The sequence below is a fragment of the Phacochoerus africanus genome, chromosome 15, assembly GCF_016906955.1.
Source record: "Phacochoerus africanus isolate WHEZ1 chromosome 15, ROS_Pafr_v1, whole genome shotgun sequence".
In the NCBI taxonomy this organism is placed as follows: Eukaryota; Metazoa; Chordata; class Mammalia; order Artiodactyla; family Suidae; genus Phacochoerus; species Phacochoerus africanus.
The window spans coordinates 66,372,952-66,399,359 of record NC_062558.1 but is presented as its reverse complement, the minus strand read 5'-3'; the positions used below and the strand labels follow the sequence as shown (position 1 = coordinate 66,399,359).

Below are 26,408 nucleotides of genomic sequence, written 5' to 3'. Positions count from 1 at the left end.
GTTCATCTATTCCTCTTACTCAGTGCCATGAAATTAACAGGTATTCACCATCGTGAAGTCACTGCTATTTCCACAGGCGTTAATCTCACCCAGGAGAATCACCCACTGCCAGAGTTCCAGGCTACTTTGACATTTAACCTATTGTTTTGTTTTGTATTTCCTCTTTTTTTCTTTCTCTTTTTTTTTCTTATGGCCGCCTCCATGGCATATGCAGCTTCTGCCAGGGATTGAAGTTGAGCCACAGCTGCAAGCTACGCCACAACTGATGCAACTCTGATCCCACGGCTCCAGGCCAGAGATCAATCCCATGCCTCTGCAGCGACCCCTGCTGCAGTCAGAGTCTTAACTCACTGTGCCACAGCAGGAACTCCTGTTTTATTCCCTTTTTGAAAACCTCCTTTAAATATTAACAGATTATAGTCTTGTTTTTAAAAGACAGTATAGCAAAACAGGCTTTTGATTTTCTCTCTTAAAGAGTCTAGAAGCTCAGGGTTGCAGGCATTCATTTATGTATTTACTTCACTGTGGGTTCTGACAAGTTATGCGTCAGGGCCGCGCAGGTGTGGGAAACTTTCATCTCAACCCCAACTCTTGCAATAATAATAATAAAACAAAGGAAATGTAACCAGTTACTGGCAAAGTAAATAGCTTTTGGCTTAAATGTTCCTGTTTTTTTCTACTGTGTTTTTCCTGTCATGACCGTCATTTTTTTTTTAACATTTATGCTCTTAGAAATACCATGAAGATAAACTGCTATAAAAGCTAGATTGAGTCATCAGTTAACAACTCTTTCTTCTCGTTTTGCAAAGGATTTTGTTGCCAACCCAGCTATGTATTTGAGAAATTCTTTGTGAGCTCCACTCAGAGATAGGACTTGCTTATTGGTAGAGACTGGAATTAGGGGAATGGAAAACCAGGCATCATTTTCCTAAGAGTTTGCCCCCCAGGGTCAATGTCTAGAGGAAGCCAGCAGAGGGTTAACTCGTTTGGTTTGCAGGTTGCGCATGTGTGTTTTAAACACTAAATACAAGACAGAAAACCCAACTCCACCGATTGAAGTATTAAAGGCCTTCAAATCTTGTTCTATGTATAGTGTGCATTACCAATAATACCTTGCATTTCCTTAATGCCTTTCCTTTGAACATCTCAATTCTTTGGTACATTTTCTTTATGGACAATAATCTTAAAATACTCTGGCAAGTTTCAACATGGAGCATTGCTCTTTCTGGGGAAGGAAAAAAAAAAAAAAAAGCCCTACCCTAATTTAGTTATCATTTATTGTATTCTATTTTCAATGTTTCCTTTTTGACTATTTAGAAACTTCCTCTTTCACTACAACAAAAATAGGATGAGTGTTTTTAAAGTTATTAACGTATGAGTAAAAGATTTAGAAACCGAGAATGGCAGAAGGCTTGATCAAAGCCACTCCTGAAATTTATGGGTATAATAAAAGAAAGGCATTTTCACAGATAATCTCTTACAGAATTTCAGTTTTCAAATACTTGGGGAAAAAGGAAAAGAAAAACAGAAGCTCTCAGCTCTCATTGTGGCTTTAACTTAAAGCCAACATTTTTTCTTTTAAATTCATAAATGATTCCCTGAAAATTTTAATTCCAATCCACAGTTATATTCCATATACTCCACACCGAACAGAGTGGGGCCAGAAAACTGCAGCTCCTGGTACTCAGAATCTGATAACTGCTTGAATCTGCCCATGAATTCACAAAGCATTAATTATATATACCTTTAAGAACATCATAAAAAGTTTACTTTTATTCTGTTCTCCTATAAATAATTTTCCACACCCAATAGAAATGTTTGAGAAGCAACTGTTGCTTCTGAGATATGAACACACTGGACCACTAAGAAGCACAACTCTATCTTGGGGGAACTTTCTAACTTAAATGATGAATTTAAAGCAATAGGCACGGTTAGGGAGAAAAAGAAAAAAGGATACAAGAGTATTACCATTTTTAAAAAAATTATTCTGACAGTTTCCTTTTTAAGTGTAATATTTTTTCTCAAATAAAGGCATTAAAAATATGAGTCTACACAGATATAAAGAACAGACTGGTGGTTGCCAAGGGGGTGAGGGAAGGCAGTGGGATGGACTGGGAGTTGGGGGTTAGATGCAAACATTCCATTTAGGATGGATAAGCAGGGAGTTCCTGTTGTGGCTCAGCAGTAAGGAGCCTGACTAGTATCCATGAGGACATGGGTTTGATTCCCTGGCCTCACTCAGTGGATTAAGGATCCGGCATTGCCATGAGCTGTGGTTGCAGATGTGGCTTGGATCCTGAGCTGCTGTGGCTGTGGTATTGGCCAGCAACCACAGATCCTATTTGACCCCTAGCCTGGGAACTTCCATATGCCATTTAAAAAAAAAAAAAAAAAAAAAGATGAGTCCAGAGTTGGGAACTGAGATGAGAGCCTCAAATACCATCAAGACCAGACAGCCCTGAACAGGGACCCAGGGGTGTGAAGTGTCACACTTGCCAGCTGCGACATCATGGCCGCTTGGAGTTTCCCTGTTTGCTTTAGCCCAAGTCATACCTTAATGTTGCCTGAATCCCACTGAATACTAATAGCAATTTAGCATTTCCAGGGAACTACCCTCTCTCAGAATCCAGGCCTTCTCCTACAGCTGGTGGAAAGGTGAGCAGTAGTGTCCTTAGAAAGAGGGTGGAAAAAAAAAAAGGCAGGCTTTATATGAGGTCCAGTCATTTTGACTCTGTGTCACTGAGATCCCCAAGAGTCACTAATGAGAATGGAATGTATTACTACATTTGTCATACCTGGACTGCTCGGGCAACTTCAGTCTAAAATAGCCGTGGACTTCATTGACTGCTCAACAAACCATGGAAGTAAACACTTTTGTAATCCCTTCCAAACATGCCCTGCCTTACTCACTCCTTATTTCATACTTGTGAGTACTGGAGCCATTGTTAATGCCTCTGATCAAAGTTTTAGTAATTTCATGCGATTTGCATAGCTATTTCCTGATCCGCCTTCTCTCTGCCCTGGAGGTCTTCATTTCTCAGAAACACTTAAAAACACAGATTATTTGACTTCTCCCCTCCCCCACCCTATAAATGGAACTTGACTTGCTAGCTCATCTGTATTGCTAATGGGTTTGAAAGAATGCATGTGACTCCATGCATTCTTCCCATTAATTCACCAGCTAACCTCTTTTTAAGTCAGGTTTTACCAGCAGTGATGGGCAGATCTCTATCTGTGCCTGGAGGGGGGAGACAGATTTAAATGACCAAATGGTATCTCTGTATTATTCCGAAATGATGGAATGAATTCCACAGGAATGCAGAAATGTTCTAGAAATCTATAATAGGCTTGTCTGAGAGGGCACTGGCAAAGAAGATAGGGATTATAGTTGCTTTTCACTCCCACTTGCAGAGTAGGGGGGAGAGCCTGGAGCTCAATCTGCATGTGGACTGAAGAGAGATTCTGGGTTTTCAGAGGACTGACTCTTTCAGGAGAGAATTCTGGAAAAGGGCAAGGAGACTGAAATCAATGCCAGACCTTCCAAACTTTGGTCTATTCTGACTACCCACAGTATTCTTCAGGGGAACCATGCTCAGAAGAAAGAGCTTCTTTAGGATCTGTAAAGGCTCAGAGCTGCTTTGCAAACAGTCATCTTTGGCATCAGGAACCTATGGAAAGAACTGGGCCTTAGAATTCCAAATATTCTGTAAAGAGACATCTGGGCAGAACAGATACCCAAGGGCTTGGTTCTTAAGGGAGAGGAGGTAGCGCCATCTAGGTGCTCAGGCTGCATGCAGAGGGTCTGGTCTCCTCCCCCAGCTGCAAAGTCTAATCATGAAGTCACAAACCCAGCAAAACCAATCGTGGACTCTAAGATCCCATAGTGGCTCAAACTTCCACTTTCACATCTACCTGACAACTCACTTCTCCTGCTGTTCATCTCCCCAGATGCCAGGTACCCACCAGCCATTTCCAAGCCCCAGGCCCCTTGATTAATCGAGAAGATTATGCTGGATGTTGAGGTGTGTGTGTGTAGGGGGGAACCTGCATGAGAATTATTACAATTAGAAGGGTACTATCTAGTTCCCGTCATGGCGCAGTGGTTAACGAATCCGACTAGGAACCATGAGGTTGCGGGTTTGATCCCTGGCCTTGTTTAGTGGGTTAAGGATCCAGCATTGCCCTGAGCTGTGGTGTAGATTGCAGGCACGGCTCGGATCCCCTGTTGCTGTGGCTCTGGCATAGGCTGCCAGCTACAGCTCCAATCAGACCCCTAGCTTGGGAACCTCCATGTGCTGCGGGATTGGCCCTAGAAAAGGCAAAAAGCCAAAAAAAAAAAAAAAAAAGAAGTGTACGTCTTAGTGCTCACCCTTTCTTAAGATTTCTAAATAATTCATGTTACCATTTTTTGAAAATTTTACATAGATTTAGTCTTTCTTAGTATGATACCAACAGAATATTAATTTAAGACATTTGTCTTTATTTTAAAGAATATCTAAGGATCCACTTTCTAATTTTTTTGGGGGGCCACACCCGAGGCATGCAGAAGTTCCCAGGCCAGGGTTCAAACCTGCGCCACGGCAGTGACAACGCCAAATCCCCAACCGTGAGGCCACCAGGGAATTTCTAGAAATGGTCTACAAGGACATTTTGATTTCTGAAATTATAAAGTTCAGATAGGACCTCTTAAACATAGAGAATTAATTTGTCTCTTTTTTTCCCTTTTTGTTACGATCAATAAACCTGCTCATTCTAGTCCACAGTTGCTATGTCCTGTGGTGTTACGATTATACATGACAGCACAGAAGTCAAAGCTACATTTTTGAATTGAATAACCTTGTAAGGAACAGCAAATATCAGAACAGGTTTTAAACTTACATATACACAGAACATTCAACTATTTCTCCAGGTTTGGAAATGAGATATTCCATTTTTGACATTGAGAATAATGGATTTGCTACATCTGTAAAGAAAACAGTCCCCACTTGGAAATAAGTAAAAAAGACTGTGTGGGTGTGTGTGTGGATGTGGACTAACAGGGAGCCGTTTAATTTACTACAGACTGGGACTAATATATTATGAGAGACTTTTCACTTTTTCCAACACATACACATAAGGAAAAGTAAAAAGTAAAAGATCATCAAGTAATAGTTTCCCAGTTTCTTTTTTAAAAAGATCCCCAAAGGAATTTGTGCTTAAAGGGGACTTTTCACTCTTATGTTTTTCTACCTTTCAGAAAGACTAATTTAAGAAGTAGGATAGTCTGTTACTTACAAGTAAAAAGATGGCTGTGCCTATTTGTCTGACACTTTGAGACATTTTTCTTTGCTCAGGTGAATCTCTTTCATCCCCTCCTCCTTTATGAGCTACCAGCCACAATACTGGAAAAGGACTGGAAAAGCCGTGCTATGGCTCCAAGAAACTCACTAATGGTAGAGAAGAGCGTGTGTCGGAGCAGAGTGGGGTGAGGATCTCAAGTGAGGCAGGCAAGGGGCTGGGGGTGTGTATGGACAGGCTACAATACAACAAGAGGATATTAATAAGGTCGGCTGGTTATAACCCAGCAGGGCAAGCTAGAGTGCTCAGCTTATGGGAGAGAGCGGTGTCCCATGGTGGGGAAATAAAGGACAGATGCCAACAGAAATCCCAACAGAAATCTTACGATGAACACAGAGGATACGGAAGATGTTCAAGCTCCTTCCCACTTATTTCAGTGAAAGATAAAACATTTCTGTGACTGTTTACTTTTTGTTTATTTATTTTGTGTGTGCAGAAGCTCCCAGGCCAGGGATTGAACCCATGCCACAGCAGCAACCTGAGCTGCTTCAGTGACAATGCCAGATCCTTAACCTGCTGTGCCATAAGGGAACTCCATCTATGACTGTTTGGAGCTGCTCTGTCCAATATAGCATCCACTAGCCACCTGGGGCTATTGAGCACTTAAAATACACCTAGTCAAGAAGTTCCCATTGTGGCGGGTTAAGAACGTGATGTTGTCTCTGTGAGGATGTGGGTTCAATCCCTGGCCTCGCTCAGTGGGTTAAGGATCTGGTGTTGCCCTGAGCTGTGGTGTAGTTTGCAGATGCAGCTTGGATCCAGTGTTGCTGTTGCTGTGTCTGTGGTGTACGCCAGCAGCTGCAGCTCTGATTTGACCCCTAGCCTGGGAACTTCCATATGCTGCAGGTACAGCCATAAAAAGGAAAAAAATTACATCTAGTTCAAATCAAGATGTGCCATAAGTGTGAAATACACACTGAATTTCCAAGACAATACCCCAAAATGTAAAATGTCTCATTAATAACATTTTATATTGATTATATATTGACATGATATTTTGGACATACGGCCTTAAATTAAATGTTATTAAAGTGAATTCTACCAATTTCTTTTTACCTTTAAACATATGGTTACTAGAAAATGTTCAGTTACATGTGGCTTGCATTATCTCTCTTTGGGGCGATATTGGTTTAGTCAACACTTCCATGTTATGGTTATAGATATGTCCTTGGAAATAAATGTTAGAACAAGATTAATATCTGAAGTGAAAATAATCAGCAAAAATCATGACTCAAAGTTTCAGTACAATTTTAAATTTTATTCAGTTACAGAGGGCAGTCATGTATAGATGTTAATATCTGAAAAATCTTGCCAGAGCTGAGGTGTCGCCTTTCTAAAATTTAAATCTGGTAATCATTGACTTAAGGTAACTTAATGGCCCTGACGAAGATGTTATTTCCTTAATTTCCTTAACTAAAATGTCAAAGCAAATTTTAAGCCTTGACAACAGACTTGGGGAGTGGGGCTGGGGGTGTGAAAGGAGAAGATAATGAGAAAGAGAATAGTCTCATTTTTTCTGGACTATTTTCTTTATGGCCACATCCACAACAGGCTCAAGTTCCTGGGCCAGGGACTGACCCCACGTCACAGCAGTGACCTGAGCCACAGCAGGGACTATGCCAGATCCTTAAGCTGCTGAGTCACATGGGAACTCCTCTAATTTTTATTTTACTTATTATTCTCTCCTGCTACCAAGCAAGGGCTGGGCATAAGGTAAGCCATTTACATACTGATAAGAGAACATAGATTTTAAGTGATTTTGGCTCACTAGAAAATAGAAGTTCTATGCCACAAACTGTTGAATAAGCTCATGGTCTGGATGTGTTTTTCTTTCTGGAGATTTCATCAGCAAGGAAGCAGAGAGGTTGGAGACAGTCAGGCCCAAAGGCAAGGGCATGGCCTTCATAGCTTTACAAAGATGCTTCAAATCCCAAGTTTTATCATCAAGAAGGTTTTTCTTTGAAGACAGGAGCTCCAATAATAAGCCCAGAAAAGTTGACAGAACAAAAGGGTTTGAACTCTAGGGGGCAGGAGAGGGGACACATTCCTTTCTCCATCTTGGCACCAAAAAGACCAGGAGGCATTGCTCCGAGAACACGGCTGCTCATTGCTCAGTTGGCCCAATGTTTCATCCTCCAAATAACTTGTCACAGTGGCTGAAGTAGAACCTGCTCCCTCCACCTCCTCACCTTTCGATTGTGGCAGCGGCAACGTAAAAACACAGCTAGACATTAACAGTTCTCCATATATAACATGCCAATCAAAGGGCTGCACACCTGACCAGATTCTTTTATGGAACCCCTCCCTTGCCCCTGTTTTAGGGTTCCTATTATAAAAATAACAGAGCAGCAATGGTAGCCGTGGAAATAAGCTTGTGAAATATTTTCTCTTCTTAGAAGGCAAGAATTGCTCTAGCATTTAAGGTAGTAACACGCAGAGATCTTAATACCCAAATCCCCACAACATTGACAAAACGTGCAGTGAATATTATTCATCCTACCAATGTGATATTACTCACAACAATTTTTAGGAAATTATTTGGCAGGTTCGACCTAAATCCAGTGAAGCGGTCTGTGCACCTCCGGTATGTTTCTGATATCTAACTATAGCAGTATTTGTCTTTGTCCTCCAAGCTCTTTTATAGCACATGGTATGCATATTTCCAGCATCCAACATTATTAACTCATGACCAACTGTCAGTTGATGGTTATCTAACACATGGGGTCTCCACAAAAGGGAGCCTTATTTGGGCAAAAGCGCTTGTCTGCCCCAGTCTGTCTATATTTTCCCTCCAATGAACTTTATTTGGATTATTATTTGCTGTTCGTGGAAACGAACAGTAAGGCTGCATGTGTGGCAATCGGAAGGCGGGGAAATAAATCCTTAGCAAGTTAAAATACTTGGCTGGTATTAAAACCGTTTCTAGCTTTGTTAGCTGAAAGTAAACTCTCGGTTGCCCTCTTGTGGTCAATCTCTGGGATGTGGTGGGAAGACCATAAAAATCCAGAAACTAACAAGAGAGTTTAATCAAATACAGGTAAGGACATTCATCCTTGACAGAAACAGTCACAAATCACAACCTTATGTTGTTTTATAGGTTTTAGAATTTACATTTACCAGCCCTCCTATGTGGTGAAGGATGGGAGATAGGAAGGTAGGGCCAGTAACATGGAAATTTAGAACTTTGTCTTCTTGGAATACAATGACATCACTATATTTACAGCCATGACTGTTAGATATGTGGCAAATTGATTTTTATGAGATTTCGAACCTTAGAAAAAATCATGCCTACATTTTAAAAGTTTCTTCATAACTAAAAATAGACTGATGTTCCAACTGGTTTGGAATTATAGCAACCAAAGAAAGAAGTCTGAATAATTCCCTAATATGGAAGAGAACAACTTTTTTTTTTTTTTCTTTTAAAATAAGGAACGGTTTATTTGTTTCTGACAATAGGCAACATATGGAAACTTGGAATTTATAGAACCAAGTGTCGGTACAGAATTTATCCATATCCTCTAAGAATAAAATTTTATAAAAATCTGAACTCCAAACTTAATAATTGGTCACCCAATTTGGTATTTAATTTTTAAAAACATCATTTAAATCAAATTTCTGCTGTAGGCCTTTCAACAATTTCCTGCCTAACAGGCCCATCCCCAAAAAGCAAACAAACCTGGTATTAAAACAGACTGAGCAGCTTAAGAAAAAGCTGGGGGCAAAGTACATGAGAACATAAACTATTTTTCTTCTTATTACCAGTAAATGTCCCATTTCCCTCTTTTATGTGTCTCTCTTTAGATAAAAACCACTCCTCCAACCAGCATTAACAAAAATGCTCTGTACTTGTAAATATGATTTTAGGGGCAGATTAATTTTAACTTGGCTTTTCCACTCGCACGTGGAAGTCCAGTGTTGCAACAGTTGTTTGGTTTTTGTCTTTGAATTTGCAAAGTTTCTAAAGTAATTTTACTACAAAATTAAACAGCTGTGAGTTCTTTTGCAAACATGATGATTCTTGTTCTTCTTTGTACTATTGTGCAAGCTGAAATACCCTTTCTTTCATGTCTTTTTATTCCAAAATGAATTCCCCAGTTAGCCTTGTTTAGCTTTAAAAAATATAATGAAGAAAGGGGGTGGTGTTTGCTGACCTCTGAAATTCATCAGCATTTAAGCACAGGGAGTTTACACAAGGTACATAGTCAAAAGGGCTTTTGTTTAATTCCTATTATGGAATGGAAAATGATATTCTGCCCCAATATAATGCCAATCCTTGTGTACAACAAAGCCTCTTGCAAATATTTCTGAGGCGCAGGGGATCTTATGCCTATTTTGCAGATGAGAAAACTGAAACATCAAGAAATGGTGAGGGAGTGAGGAATGAAGACGTTCACAGAGTTTGGAATTAAATTTAGAATTTGACTCCTAGCCCAGGACTCTAACCACGTGAGGGCTCAGACTCTTTGGAATCAACAGAAGAGCAATTTTAAAACATTCTTTTGACATTATTAACCACAGCCTCAGGGCTAGGGGAGTGGGGGTAGGGGTGGGGCCTGGAAACAATACAGAGCTGCTAGGTGACGGCCTCTTGCGACACTGCTAATGAAATGGCCCCCTTGATCCTTACCACCCTATATTCTAGGAATATTCAGAGGCTTAGCAATTCCCTTTGTATCTTAAAACATTAAAATCTAGATTCGAGTGCTAGCGTAGACGGCCTCCTTCATGACGTGAAGTGCAGAAAGTGGCTTCAAGATATGAGGAAAAGAAAGTGCACTTCTAAGATGGGAAGTGCAGAAAGTAGCTGGTGACTTTTCTACTGGATTTGGAGCCAGTGTTGGCTGCAGATGTGATGACGGTAGAATTCTTAGTTTGAGTAATTTATAGCATGACGACATTCAGGAGCGTTAAGGGGAACATTAGACACCATCTTGTCTGAACCTTTATTCCACGCATCAGGAAAGGGAGGCCCAGAGACTCTGTGAATTGCCTGAAGTCACACAGCATGATAGATACCAGCCTCTGTTGGCTGCAGGGGACCAGCAGCAATGCCTTGGCAGCAGATGGCTTTCCAATGAGCCCCAACTACCTCCTCTGGGGTCTCTGCAGGGTGAGCTCTGTCATCCCAAGACCACGTAACTAAAACACACTTTCCAAGGAACTGCAATTAATAAAGTCAAATGGGAGCTGACAAGGACATTCCCGCTGTGTTCAAATGCCAAAACACACAACGGGGGAAAGCTCACTTGGAGCGAAAGGACCGTGGGTCCTTCAGGCGGGACTTCTGTGCACCACACTCCCAGCTGCTTGCTCAGACCCAAGTGGGAGGTACTAAGAGGGAAACACTCACAAACCCTTCAGGGCAGCGTTCCTGCATTTGGCTGCAGAGCCTGCCACCTGCTTGCTTATGCCGGGCTGGGCTGAAAACCGAAGGGGACTTCTCAGGGGAGGAAAGGCTTTGGGAATCAAGCCGTCTGGCAAAAATAGACCACACCCAACTTGTTCTGGAGCATCCTCTCCACCTTCCAAGAGTAACGAGGGCTCTAGAGGTCCCAACCACCTCCCCCAGCTCCACCGCTGTGTGCCTGAGCTCCCTGGGTGTCCTCTGCCCACAATACCCTTCCTTTCTCACCTTTGTCCTACCTGCCCCAACTTGTTCTTGTTCTCCTAGCCTTGCGCTGGGCATTGTATCTCCTGAAAAGCTTCCTTCTTCTCCCATATCTTCAGCTCGGAGGAACCCTTTATCTGTAAGGTCTATATCAAGTAGGCTTCTGCCTTAGTACCCATCACCGCATATTAAAATCATCTGTGGGTTGGGTCTCCTTCCCCATCCAGACTTTAAAGGGATGATGTCTGTCTTGGGCACTGTAGCATCGTCAAAGTAGGCGCTCAGTCAACACTCCCAGATCAAATGACTCTCTGGATCAGATTCTGAAGCAGTGTCCAGGACTTAAGGAGAGTCTAGCAGATGTTTATTAAACTGCCCAGGCTGCTGATCCCCACTGAGGAAAGAAATACCTCTGAAGAGGGCAAGGTGGCTGAGCTGTTTGTTGGTGGTGGTTTACTTTCCTGTCTGTAGCACCTCCCCTTGGTCACAATTGCCATGAATAAGGGGGGAAAGGGGTACACCCCCATTTCTACTGTGTAACTCGCAGTCCCACCTATTGTCAACCACTTAAATGCTTTATAGAGACCTGCTTTGTCTGTGAATTGATATTTTTGCCAAGACCCTCAAAAACCACAGGATGATGGCTGGCTCTGTCGGAAAACCTGTTTAACAGGGGAAAAGACAGCAATGCCTAAGAGAAATAAAGTCGCCTGAGGATGATGGCAGACTGGTGAGAATTACTTCTTAAGAAACTCCATCTCTGCAAAGCTGCCTGAAAAAAAATGTTCCTGCAGATGAAATTCTGGGCCAATCCAGTGTGGAGATTAAATTTAAATTCCAATAAAGATTTTCTTAACAAAGATCAATAAAATAGGAGATTGATCTGCAGTTAAAAGTTCCCAGTAATGGGATAGCCTAGAAATTTCATAAATAATGCTTTTATCTTGATTGCAAAATAATCCCCTGCCACAAAAACAAGGCAAATCAAGGTAGGAAATTGTTCAACGGGAATTAAAATGTCACACTTTACACAGAATAAAGCATTGCAATCACCAGGGAAAAAACATTGCAAATGTGTTAACACAAAATTACATACATCACTTAATTATATAAGCACATAGCTCCTGAGTAACCCATTAGCTAAACATGTCGGGTTGCGGTTGAATATATACATGCAATATTTTTAGCACAGAGGGGATGTAACTATGTCAGGCCTGGCACCATAAAGCCTGAGATGGCAAGTGCTATTAAACTGAGATGCAATCATGTTGAAAAGGAAACATTAACAAACAGCAGACAATTGAGAAGAAAATACAGTGAGCTTGTGTTCTATTACATGTGCTTCCAAAACCTTATATAACTAGTCATTGTCTATTTCATCTGGCTTGCATCCCGGGTTTGTTCTATGCTATACTAATTTTATAATAATAAACTGCTACACCAGTTTTATGAAATCACACACGCAGAGAGGTTGCAGATGACATTACATCTGATTATCTTCACCAGCAAAGGACACTGTTGTGAAATTAAACACAGACTCATTCAAAATCCTTCACTTGGTTTAAAATGCCCTTTGGAATTTGCTTGCAAAAAAAAGATACACCTTTCATCTCCAGAATGATGGTGAAGTTGGTAACACTGCAGCTGGATACCCAAGATTCATAAAGAAATAAAGTAGGCAGAGGCTTGGAGATGAGGTAGCACTTCATAAAATTCACAACCCAAGCAACTGGACAAGTCCATCTCTCTCTGGGGTTGAATCTGCCAATTTATCAAAAAGAGGTGATATCTCTATCTCAAAAGACTATGCATGAGAAAAAAAATGAGATGACATGATTAACACACTAGTTGGTACCTATAAAACCCTAGTAAATGGTGGATGTCTGCACAAAGACACACATCACTTCAAACATTGCGGGAGTCCAGTAGTTCTCTTGTGGGGGAGGTACTGACACATTGGAAACACCTGAACCCTCAGCAGAGAGGTAAACACCTTCTAGACCCCAAGGAAAAAGAGTAAGTATACTGCAAGCTGGAGGATCACTTGACATCTGGTCTACCTCCTTGGAGGATGACTTGTTCATTCTGGCAGAGCCTTCCAACTAAGAGGCAATAAGTAGAGGTTGTTAAAAGATGAGAACCTGTCTTGGTGATAACTGAATCTATATTTTGGGCAATGTTAAATCTCAAAACAGAAAGTAAAGAAAGGAAACTGCCACACAGTAAAGTGTTGCCTAAATGGGACCAAAAAAAAAAATTTTTTTTTTTAAAGAGAGAGAGAGAGACTATGCCAAGTATCTTTATTCTTTAAATTAATTGTTGAAGCCCCCACCCCCACCCCCAGCACATCTTAATGGCCTATGTCTTGAATCACCATGCAGAGGTCTTGGCACATTGTAGGAGCTCAATAAATACATGAAAAAACTGAGTGGAATTGAATATGGTAGGCCGAGACGAAAAGCAACCTATTGTTTGCAGGAGGCCTGATATAGACAAATCTATGGGAAGGTTGAACCCTGAATGGAATCTAGAGTTTTCTTCTGGCATTTTCATGAGATCATTCCTTTCATTTTATTTATTTATTTGTTTGCTTTCTTTCTTTTCAGGGCTGCACTCGCCACATATGGAAGTTCCCAGGCTAGGGGTCAAATTGGAGCTATAGCTGCTGGCCTACACCACAGCCACAGCAATATGGGATCCATCTGCATCTGAGACCTACACCACAGCTCACAGCAATGCTGGATCCTTAACCCACTGAGTGAGAGGCCAGGGATCGAACCTGTATCTTCATGGATCCTAGTTGGGTTCTTTAACCACTGAGCCATGAAAGGAACTCCTGAGATCATTCCTTTTAATCAAATGTCACTTTAAACAAACCACAGTATGGCCAAAGAGAAGAGGAAGTTCTCTCTAAATAGAACTTAGTGAAGGTCACTTAGAAGAAAAATAGAATTATTGAAGAAAAAGCATTTAAGGTCAAGATTTCTTACTGGCCAAACCAAGTCCTGGTTTTGCTTCTACCATCTAATATTTGTTGATTCAATAAGTACCTGTGGAGTTGCTGTTATATGCCTGACCCTGTTCTAGTCCAGCTGGGGATAAAACAGAGAAGACAGCACAGTTCCTGACTTTTAAGGAGTTCACATACTCATTGAATGTGAGTAAGTATCCTCATTCCCCAGGCCTCAGTTCCCCCATCTATAACATTAGGGCTTCATTAAACAAGATTGGCTCTTGGACCAAATCTGCCTGGTAGCAGAGTTTATTTAATTCGCTGACTTGTGTGTGTGTGTGTATTATCAATTGAAAATCATGAGATTTTTCACATAAAAAAATGATATGCCTGGCTTTTCTTAAAGAGTTGAGAGAGCTGACAACACTGGGCTCATATTCCCACAACACAGTAAGAAACTGGAGCTGAAAAGCAGCTGCTCCTTTTAGACAGAGCATGGGTATCTACTGCTTCCTCATTTCTTATCGGCCCCACTGGCCCTTGTCCTTCTTGGTTCTCTGCTAACACTTCTGGGCACCTGAGAAATGGCCTCTGATCTGGAAGGTCCCTTAGGTTCTTTTCATTTCAAATAAGGTATGACTGCAAGAGCCAACTATTGGTATAAATCAGTAACCTGAAGAGAAGAGGTTAATTCCTGGATTAACCCACGTTCTTTACCTCATGGTCTCAGTCCAAAGGCTGCAAGATTTCAAAGTGGGTTACCAGAGGAGGTGTTATAATCCTTCTTCTCAAGCGTTTTCCAAAACCCCATTATCTACTCAACCATTTGGGATTAGGTAGGAGGCAATCCTGCCTGAAGGCAAAGAAGTGGATCAAACTACACTTAGAGGTCCCTCTTATAGCTCCCATATTACCTCTTTGCATGTGTCCAACATGAACAGGATATTTTCGTGGGTCTCTAAGGACGCCAAACTAGATCTTGTTACTCTTAAAGATGCCTGGCCTGATTCCTAGGGGCTCGGCTTTGATACTGGTATCAGAAACCTGGTCATCTCAGCTACAACTCTAAATGCTTTTGCTCTTCATTCATTTTTAGTCCCTCTGTGCTCCCCAAATGCTTTTGATGGTTGCTAGGCAACTTTTGTTGAATACATGCAAGAGGCATTAATTGTGCGAACATTTTCAAAAACGAGGGGAAAACTGTTTAACACTGAGGACCTTGCCCTACCTAAAATAAAACATTTCCTCCTTAGGCAGCTATACAGAATAGGGACACTGCAGGCTGTTGGCTTCTGTATGTCAGGAGGTAAGAAGCTTCACCCAAATCACTCCACACTTCTCTGTCTCTTCTACCATCTCTCATCAGCCCCCCAACTCACAGATCTAAATAGCCTCAGCTTAGAACAAAGTCTCTCTCACAGGATCACTGGGACTTGTCTTATTAAATATTTTCTGCTTTTCCTGTTGTGTGGTTCCTCACTGACCACACTTTTCCTGACATGTGTTTCATACTTGCATATCCTCAGGGCAGGACAACTTGTGGCTCATCAATTATTACATCTAGCTTTAGAACCCACTAAGCTTATCATAGAGCCATCATCTCTTTCTCTGACCCAAATGAAAATGGCTAGAACTCTTCTATTTTCCACATCAAAGACTAAGCTTTCCGCTGATGCCAAATGCACTGTGCTTCTTACCAGTAAACATAGATTTCATTTCTTAGTGTTTTCCCCGCTTTTTTTCTTTTGACATTCAAACGTCGTGATAAATCTACAGAGATCTAGACTTCTATAAATTGAGTCAATGTCTGAACTAAACAAGGGTTGAACTTGTGGCAAGGCAATCTCCTCTGGTTGACTATTAAGTGGAGAAACATAATTTTCTATCAAGTTGGAGTTTTATGGACAAAGTAGGCTAATGACACACTCTTTCCACTATAGGGTTCATGTGGGCAAATAGTGTCATCCTCTGTAAAATGGATAAAATGATTCAGGGCTCAGATGAGTGCCTGACACATAGTAAATAGCATATAAGCATTATTATTATTGTTGTTATTATTATTATTATTATTATTTCTGGGTCTTAGATCCTACAATTGTCTTCTTACTCTTTCTTGGCCATATATTCTCATTTTGGCTAATTCCAACCAGAGATTATGTCTTCCCTATGACATAAATTTAAGAAAATAGTGAGGATAATAGAAAAAACAGAGGTTGCTATCAGAGATGAAAATACATTAAATAAATATGACTCTAAACTTTCAAGTTGACTTTTGGAAAGCCACTGAGAAAAGAGAGGGCACAGCACCCTGGAATTGAGGTGGTCTGTATGGTGGGTGCAAGAGCAAGGGTTTGGAGGGAGGGCAGGAGGGGAGGAAGAGGATACAAATGGAGGCAGGAACACTGTGGCTCTGGAATGTTCTGGACAGACATATCCTAGGCCTCTCTGTGCACCTACAGCCACCTCGAACTGCCTCAGAAACAGTTCTGGGGAGTGGATGGAGGCCAGTGGACCTCTCTTGATTTAGGGGTTATGTATTCTTGGTCCCTAGCAAATGCTTTATGCCAGGTGCTGCACTGGGGTCGTTACATGCAGCACTTCACTTAACTGTCAGACACAGTCAGCCCTCCGCTGCCACCTGCTTCTCCATCCTTGGATTTAACGAAACTCGGATCACAAACAGATAAGAAAAACCTTCAGAAAGTTCCAAAAAGCAAAACTCGAATTTGCCACCTGCTGGCAACTATTTACATAATATTTACATTGTATTTACAACTATTTACATAGGATTTACGTTGTTATTAGGCACGTGTAAGTAATCTAGAGATGACTGAATGTGTAGGAGAGGCTGATATGTAGGTGATATGCAAATAAAATCTTATCAAAAGTGACTTGAGCATCCTCAGATTTTTGGCATCAGAGGGTGGCCTGGAACAAATCCCCCACCCCCTACCCCGGGGATACTGAGGAATGGCTGTAATATCCCCTTGAAGTATGTGGTGTCACTCCTGCCAACTTAAAAATGAGAGACCTGAGGCTTAAAGAGGTTAAGTCATTGCTTGGGATCACAAAGGTAGCCAGTGAATGGAGACTGAGACCCAGACTCCTGTTATCTTCAAAGTCCATCCTCCTGGCACCATGCCACCTGTCTCCACAGAGCAGCTACAAAGACCCTACTAAGGAACAGATTTTGTCCCCTGAGATGAAGGCTGAGGAGCAAAGAGCCTGTAAAGCAGAATGCAGCAACAACTGGCACACACTTCACATGTGGTTGCTCATTCAATACTATCAACTAGTGTTTCTGTGCTTATGTAACTCCTTCCGGCTAAGAAAGGAACAAGCCCAAGCCCGTTCATTCCTCTCTCTGTCCCACACATCACTGAAGGGAACTCTTCTCATGCCTAGCTAAGCTAAACAGAATAACAGAATTAAGAATTTTTTTTCAACAAACATTTCTTGGGCACCAACTAGTCTTAAGTGGGTCACCAAAGAAGCATGAGACAAGGTTTGCTTTTGAGGGAAGCAGCACTGAGTTCTTTGGGTCTTTAAAAAGAGTGAAAGAGAAGAGAAGGGTATGGTAGAGGGGATGGGTAGGTGTTAGCAACAAGCAGGAATGGAAGCTCTGGGATGTCAAGGGGATACTAAACTCCCGGAAACATCAGGGAAGACCTGTCTGAGGAAATGGCTTTTAAGTTGAGACCTGCATGATGGAAGACGTTGGCCAGTTTGGGGGGTAAAACCATGAGGAGAGGGTTTCTTTTCCAAGAAGGACATAGGCAGAGATTTAGACTTAAGCAAGGTCAAGAGACTAAAAACAGTCCTGTGTTACCCAGCTGTATGGAGCATACAGTAGGGACCATTTTCCTCTTACCTGTCTCCATGCATCACTCCATGTGATAATGGCCTTCTATGCTGGAGACCTTCACAAGCCACCCAGGTGGATTCAAGGGGGTTGGTACAGGACTGGTGACCGGAAGGGTGTGATGGATAGCAGGGTTAGAGAGATACAGGGAGGAAGAGAGGAAATACAGACTTTGTTTTCTTCCCTGCTCTTTCAGTCTGTATTATGGACCCAGCTCTAGACTAGCCTGGCTGCCCTCACCAAAGGCCTCCTTACCCCAGCTCCCCTTTCCATGACACGGCTCTACATCTGCACGTGTCATCCTTGATGATAAAGGGCTCACAATTACTCCTCTCATTCCCCATTAGCCCATGCTGTTCAGCTCCTTCTGTAGGCCAATGACGCCTGTTTTAATATGTGATTCTTCATTTATTCATTTTTAGCTAGCAAACAATTTTTAATTAGCCTGCTCTTTATTAAGGACATGGAGCAGGTTATTAACTAGGTGTGTCTTTGGGTCTTTAAAAAGAGTGAAAAAGACATAATCAATCTGTGTGTGATGTTTAGGAATTTAATTGGTATTAGTCAACATCTTCAGAACAAATTTCATCAAGTTCCATTTTTAAGCCCTGACTCAACTGACAACCTGACAAGGCAGAAGGGAAGAGTGGGATTAATATATTAGTCACTTGTAAAACTTGCCAGTCCCTCCATTACATTAGTTCAGTAAGATATTCCAGGGAATAATCAAAATTTAAAAATAATAAGTTTGTTCCTCTCTTCTATTCAATGTGAGAAGGACTCACTTTGCTCTATATCATGGTACTTAAGTAATACGTTTCTGTTTAATTCAAGGGTGTCCCCATTAGCATGTCTGTGCCTCAAGGGTTGGTACTGTGTTGTGTTCCCTATCATATTAGTCCTATAGCCTTCCTTACACAGGCTACATACAATTACATAGTTGCTTATCAATGCATGCAGGTTGGACATATGGATGAATGAACATACCCAATGTCCTCCCCATCAGTATCTGCTAGTACATTATTCAGGAAAGTGGGGTATCCAAAGAGTCGCATGAGCTCCCCATGTGATGGAGAAGGCCTTCAGGTCCCCGCATTTGGCAGTCCTGCCCCAGTCAGTTCTGTATGGTGGTGTTTCTTGCAACAAGGATTGCATATAATTACTCAGCCCAAGTCTGACTTCACATGTGGAAAAGCCATTTGGGATCTATTCAACTGAAGGGGATGAAAAGGAGGTAAGTGAGTTGTAGCACCACCTTATTAGAAAGCTCGCTCCAGAGTTCCCATTGCGGCTTGGTGGGTTAAGAATCTGACATTGTATCTGTGAGGAGGCAGGTTTGATCCCTGGCCTCACTCAGTGGGTTAAAGAACCCATATTACTGAAAGCTGCAGCGTAGGTCATAGATGCTGTTTAGATCCAGCATTGCTGTGGTTGTGGTGTAGGCCTGCAGATACAACTCCAATTCAGCCCCTTGCCTGGGAACTTCCATATGCCACAGGTGTAGCCATAAGAAAGAAAGAAGAAAGAGAGAGAGAGAGAGAGAGGGAGGGAGGGAGGGAGGAAAGAATGAACTAAAAAAAAAAAAAAAAAGCTTGCCTTCACCCTTTCCAAGTTACTCAGATATTTCTTTATTAGCCATTCTGAGGCACAAGTCAGAATGTGCCAGACCAGGGTTTTGGTGTCTCTTCACCAGATACAAACTCTTCTTTAACATCCACTTAAAGAAAGTCATTTTGGAATATATGTATCAAAATATTTTAGAAATCCTTTCGATTTGCCAAAGTCAAAAATTCAAATATGCTTTTCCTTTGCTTCAATTCCACTGTCCCTAAGTTAGCCTACTCTGGAATGACCTGCTTGATGATACAAATAAAACTTGAAGGATGTATGTAAATATAGGTGCCACTGTATGGTTATAAGTTGGTTCTACTTTTTCTCCTCAATGTTCAGTGGCTTGATCAAGAGTGATTTGTACTTAACATGTTTTTCTAATTACATCTCTGCTGTAGGATCTAGCAGCTATTGCCAGACACAAGCAAATATAGGTCATCTAGCTAATTTCAAGGCAACAGATGCCAACTGTGGATATCATAGCAAGACTACAACTTAAGTACAAATGCCCAAGCTTGTTATAGGGAAATTCATAATGAGTAACGGCAGAGAGACAAATTCAGATTACTTTCCCAAAAATCCATTAGAAATGTCCCCAAATCTTCCCCATTCCAAAGTCTCTTTAAAGATACCTGTATCAATCTGCTCAAAATAACATCATAAATTCTATGGCCAAGAAAAAGAGATTCCTTTGCTGTGGGATTTATTACAGCAAAAAAATAAGGTACAGATGAATCACAAAGATGTAAGATAAGGGTTGTTCAGAAAACACTGTGATAGATGACACATCCCATTAAATATAATTTTATGTGATTGGTTACTGTATTGCCCTGATTAATTGATTTATATACACTTTAGGAGGCTTTTACTGTTTGGAATGTAATTATATACTTTATAATTGAGTACATGGTTGATTAATTACAATGTTTATGGTCATTTCAATTAAAAGCTGGATATCAGGCCCACGGTCAGAAATCTACCCTCACCACCTTTAAAATACTACTTTCACAAATAATGTTCTATGAAAATAAATTTTACGTAACCTGCAAAGACTTTGCTTACAGCACTCTTTCCAGGAGTAGGGCACTTATACATATAATAATCAAGAGGATATCTTTTCTTGGGATAATGTCTATTCCTAAGTGTCTTTGATACAGGGTCACTCTATTTGGAAAGTCCTTTCCAAACAATTTCAGAACAAGAAAAGAATATCAACACAGATGATAATTTACAACCAGTGGGAACTCATTCAATATCTACCCATGACAACTTTTTTTGCATTTTCTTCAATTCAATGGTTTTATAGCTTTTGTGCTCTTTAAGAAGAACAATGAGAAGTTAATCTCTCTCCTTAAAGGGAAAAAAAAAATCTGAAAACATAATTTTGTCAAATCTCCTTCAAAGGAATTTCTTTTCTAGCTTCTTATCTGTTCAAAGCTGCTTAAGATATGGTAGTCAATATCAATCAGGAAACATTTGACCCAAAGAGATAAAGTCCGGAGGTATGATCATTTGATGAATGGTTTGCCCTTATCAGCTTGTAATTGCTATTATAAACTCAACAGAAAGGTTCCCTTCCACTCTTTCTGAAACAAGTCTCAAAGAAAAAGGAGTGGTGGTATCACCATGAAACTTCAGGCACTGAACATGTGCGGTAGCCACTGGCCGCCAAGACAGCAGGTGTTGCATTAGTCAAAATTTAGTCTCTAAAGTTCTACATTTTATAGCCCATGCTGCTTTATTTATTTATTTTTGGCCACACCCACAGCATATGAAAGTTCCTGGGCCAGAAATCAAATCTGAGCCGCAGCTTCATCCTACCCTGCAGCTGAGGCAACATGGGATCCTTTGACCCACTGCAGTGGGCCAAGATCAAATCTGCACCACCACAGAGACAATTCTGGATCCTTAACCCACTGTACCACAGTGGCAACTACTGTATTTTCACATACATTATTTCATTTAATCTAGACAGCAATCTTGTGTTTGTAGCTCTTATCATGGCTTCTAATTCTGTTGTGTGCATGCATTTCTGTGCCTATATATATAGGCTTACTAGTATATATATATATATGCGCTTACTAGTTACATCCTTAGACTCTAGACTTCAGGATGGCAGGAGACTCATGTCTGTTTAATTCATTAAGTCTGGCACAAGGTCTAATGCAATAACACATAATAAGTTCTCCCTAAATACATTTGTTTAATTGATGAATGGTAACCTCAACTGAAAGAAGAACAGATGGATGGATGAAGACAGGACTCTGTGTTGAGGGGAGTATCTTGCTCATTTTATAGCTAAGGAGACTGAGGCTTGACCAGGAAGCTGCATATGCATAGGGGTCAGACACTTAAAACAAAATCTACCATAACTTTGTGTGGATGTTGCTGAGGATCCTAAGAAGTCTCTTACCTTTATCTAAGACACAAAAGGGGTGAAGTAGGAGAGGGCACACCACCAGCTCCACCTCTGTGTGACCTCTATTGCTATTATTTTAAAATTACTATGCCAGGAGCACAGTGCTAAACATTTCCCATACATTACCTTGCCTAATCCTTAGGATAACCATGGGAAACAGGTGTTATTCTTGTATACAAGATAAGAAAACTCCGTAAAGTTAAATTAACAAACAACAGAATGAACAAAAAAAAATCAGACCAAGAACTATGGAAACCTAGGGATAAATTTCCTGAATACCTGTCATCTGTTTCCCAAAGATGAGTAGACCACAACACTCAAAGCACTGCCTTCACTTCAAGGGCTGCAAGAAACATCACTAGAACACAGGTACTGGTTTATTCCAGACTCTTCCATAAACATATTTTATCCCATGAGTTTCAGCAACGCTGTTTCTGCATTTGTGATGATGGGCTCATGTTATTTCCCTTAAAGTCTATCTCAAAGGACTCTTGGAGGAACAAAGAAAATCATATTTACCAGCTAAATGCTACTGTGACGATTTAGAAGGGAAGTGGGGGAACTGGTGTGAAAAATTACCCACAAAGCCCTCATCATCTCCAACCAAAAGTTTAGGGTCTGTGAAATTAATGGCTTTGTATTCTGTAGATGATTTTGCCCACAACTCCACCAATCCCAGTAGGCTATAAATAGCAGTTGCTCTGAGTACCTTCCCTTAGAGGTAAGACGTAAAATCTCATCAGGTTCAAGGCTATTGTCAACACAAGTGTACCAAACAATGTGCACATACCTAAGCCTTCTCTGTCCTCCTTCAGTATTTCCTTCTTTTGGTATAAAAATATGCCTCAAAATGTGGCAATGACCTGTCCGTGTGTATATAAATATGCTATTTGGTCTAGCTGGTGTAAGTAGACTGAAAAGGACTTTATGGATATAAACACGGAACTCTGAAGACAGCAATATTTCTCTCAGGGCCGCTCAGTTTTATACTCTGAACAATGGCTGAAGGAGGCACTGGTTAAGAGATCCCTCACTTAAATTTAAGGAGCAAACAAATCCATCAACAGTCTGAACTAAGGGATATTTTAACAGGCATTTTTTTTTACATTCAAATATTCAACTACCTGCTAACAAGTACTTTAATGAACACATAAGGGTGGTTCATTGTAAGGGGCATGAGCTGGCCAACATCAAGGGGCTAAAATCCTCATAACAGTCTTCTCTGAGTCATCCACCAGGTCCTGCCATAACCTACTGGGTACTTGGGAAAGGGTGGGATTCACTCTGCAGAGTGTTGAAAGTCTAGGCAAGGGAAAAAGTTCAACACAGAGGCCTGTCTCCTTGGCTTGTTTCCAGTATTTCCTTGATCTAGAGACCTCATCTAAACTCTTAAGAAAAGACATGGTAAATTAGTAACACTGGTTCAATGGGTTTGGCTGCCCTGTTAATGAACAAATTCAACCTTGTATTCCAGTTATAGGAGAGCTCTGTGGATTGTTCACACTGAGGGATTTGGGAGGTTTGTTTTTTGTTTAAATTCTGAGTTAATTTCCTGGCCAGAAGGTTTTCTCCCAGCTCCTGTTATTTTAGTTTGTCACTAGACTCAGGAATATCTGCTGTGGAAAACACACTGATTTTAATATTCCTTTGATGATGGCCCTTGAATCATATTAAGCCCAGAGTCAAAGCCACAAATGAAGGATCACGGTGGCTGTGAGGCACAAGTATAGCACTGAGGTTTTCAAAGAACCCCATGCCCTAGTGGGTTAAAATAAAGCAAGAGCGCCCCTTAGCTGGAAACCCACCTGCTGTCTAAAGAACCTCCTCCACAGAATGGGTTTTAGAATCTTGAAAAAGTCGGTGTGGAGGATTATAGAGCTCAAAGGTCTAGCCCACTGGACTATACCAACACACTTAATGATATAAGCTCTGCCCATATCCCAATGAATTAATTATATTTCAGAAAAAGAAGAGGATTAGAGAACATGGTGCAGGGGAAACTGCCCTGGGGCTTTCAAGCTACTAAAATGACTACAGCATGTGAAATGTATAAGAATTGAAAAGAGGTAGGTAAGATTGGGTCTTATTTCTACTGCTCTCAAAAGGAGAAAATTACAAATCATTAATAACTTCCCTTCTCTGACTCTTCTCTCTGTTGTGTCATTTCCCAGTTACTGTAATTGTGCTGATGGTGCCAGTTTCTTAAAGGCCTGGCTATAAAGTATATGGACTCACTGTTTAACAGAACCAGGGAGCCATCAGCCCTTCTGGCCAGACTCTATTATACCTATGCCGTAAGTTTTGTACCACCCCAACTTGAACCTTAAAATGCTGAAGTAAATTAACTCCTCTATCTGTTAATGGAGACATAAACATCGTATCACACCCCAGAAGAGGCCAGAATGGACGTTTCTAGTTCACACAATCCAGTCCAGGGCAAAGAGAGATATTTGCCTTATCATAATCTGAATTCTCTCATTTCAGAAACCCATTCCTACAACAGAATAATATTTATAGAAAATGAAATTTGGGTTTTCAGTTCTGCCAGCTCTCTTTCATATTCAAATGCTACGTATATTCCAGAACATGTTTACAGAATTTCTCCCCTATTTCTAAATAAATACACAAAAGAAGTTCTGAAATATACACATTGTAAAGATGACTTCGCATACACCGTAATTCCCAGATGTTTTACATTCTGAATTTCTCCATAAATGAATAACATGCTAGGAAAGCAAACATGGGCTGACAGTATTTAGTCTAAGTTTTTCTGAACGGTATAACATGTGTAGCTAAAAATAATTTTCAATAACTATATTACACTATCAGGAGTTATTAAAGAACTGAAAATGAGCATTTGTAGGGTTTGCACTGATTCTCCTAAATATGGGCTTCTGGATGGTTTCCATTGTTTGGGGTTTCTCACAACCACATGGCCTCAACAACTTACCTCTTCTATCTTCTGAGTTTTACATATATATATATATTTTCATGTGACAAACCCATGATCCCAGTTCACTGCCACGAGTGCTCATTAACAAGCCTCACAGCCCACAGTCAGTTTTGCGAGCTTTGAACCAGTTCCAGAACGAGGGCTACAGCAAATGGCAGCCTGGCCTTTTCACTTCTTCCACTTTTTACATTTTTAAAAAAAATTCAAAAAAAAAAAAAATCTCCCAATAACTGCTCCTTTCATACCTTTTATCTCCTTTATAAATTGGTAATATTCACTCATTAAATCTCAAACTTTGCTACATTCTTATGTAATGCTTTAATTCTCTTCTTCTCTGGGGTTGGCTTGTGAAATGTCTTTAATTAAAAAAGCTAAAAACACTCTAAATCTGGATGGCAGACTCATTTCCAGGGCATTCAGGCATGTTGTCTAATTTTAAAACTCCGACAGGATACATGTAAATTTATGCAAGTTTCATAAAAGTCACAATTTCCTCCTTGAATTCAAGCTAAAGAAAATGCCCCCAAGCTCTTTTCAAAAGCTGTTTGTTTTACTGGAAAGCTCATTTTGCCCATTGTGTTGGAGGTGATTATTCTCAAGAATATCCAATGTCAGAGTCCCATCAATCCACCAGGAATTAAGGAGTTCTATTTCCCTACTATTGATCAAATAGGCTCTTTGATCACTATTTTATGACTCTTAAACACAGATGGGGGAGGGGAGGGAGAAATATTATCATGCAAATTATTTTGGTAGACAGTAATTAAGAAATTATATGTTAAGAAAATCAGTCATTGTTCACATGAGTCATTAATGTGTTTTCATTCTTTGTAAAACTTTCTGGCACGCCCTTCCTTTCTTGCTTTAAATAAGCAAGGACTGGAAAATATGCATAGTATTTGGAACCCAGGGGAGTGACATATTAATTCAAAGTTTGCTTGGAAGTGTAGCTTTGTGGAAACTCAAATGTGTTCCCATCCTTTTTGTTTCTACCCCTCTTCACCCAAGACTTCTCTCCAGAATATTGAATATTGGGGTGGTTAGTCTCTTTGTACCATCAGCTTCTCCAGTTAGGCTTTTTTTTTTTTTTTTTGTCTTTTTGTCTTTTTAGGGCCGCACCCACAGTACATGGAGGTTCCCAGGCTAGGGATCTAATCGGAGCTACAGCTAACTGGCCTGCACCACAGCTGCAGCCACAGCCACAGCCACGCCAGATCTGAACCGTGTATGTGACCTACACAACAACGCACGGCAACACCAGATCCTTAACCCACTGAGCAAGGCCAGGGATGGAACCAGCAACCTTATGGTTCGTAGTCTGATTCGTTTCCTCTGCACCACAATAGGAACTCCCAGGTTTTTGTGGGTTCTTCTCGCCAATCCCATGGCATGCAGGAGTTCCCAGTTCCCAGGCCAGGGATTGAACCCTGAACCACAGCAGTAACCAGAGCCACAGCAGTGAAAATGCCGGATCCTTAACCCACTGAGCCACCAGAGAACTCCTCCAGAGGGCAGCCTCTTTGAACAGTGAGGCAGGGTCTTCTCTGGGCTATGCTCTTCTCATGCCCAGAAGACCCAGTGCTTAGGAAATCTATAAGAAAATCCACAAAATGGGGGAATCAAAACCAGTTCAGCCATCATGGGCAATTAACCAATCTTTGCTAA

At 40.9% G+C, this 26,408-nt stretch overlaps 1 protein-coding gene across 1 annotated transcript in view; it reads right to left on the bottom strand.

Moving 5' to 3' along the window:
- The window catches only part of ARID5B (AT-rich interaction domain 5B), a 190,357-nt gene that overhangs the window by 49,556 nt on the left and 114,393 nt on the right, over positions 1–26,408 (bottom strand). The gene's annotated exons all lie outside the window — the stretch shown is intronic.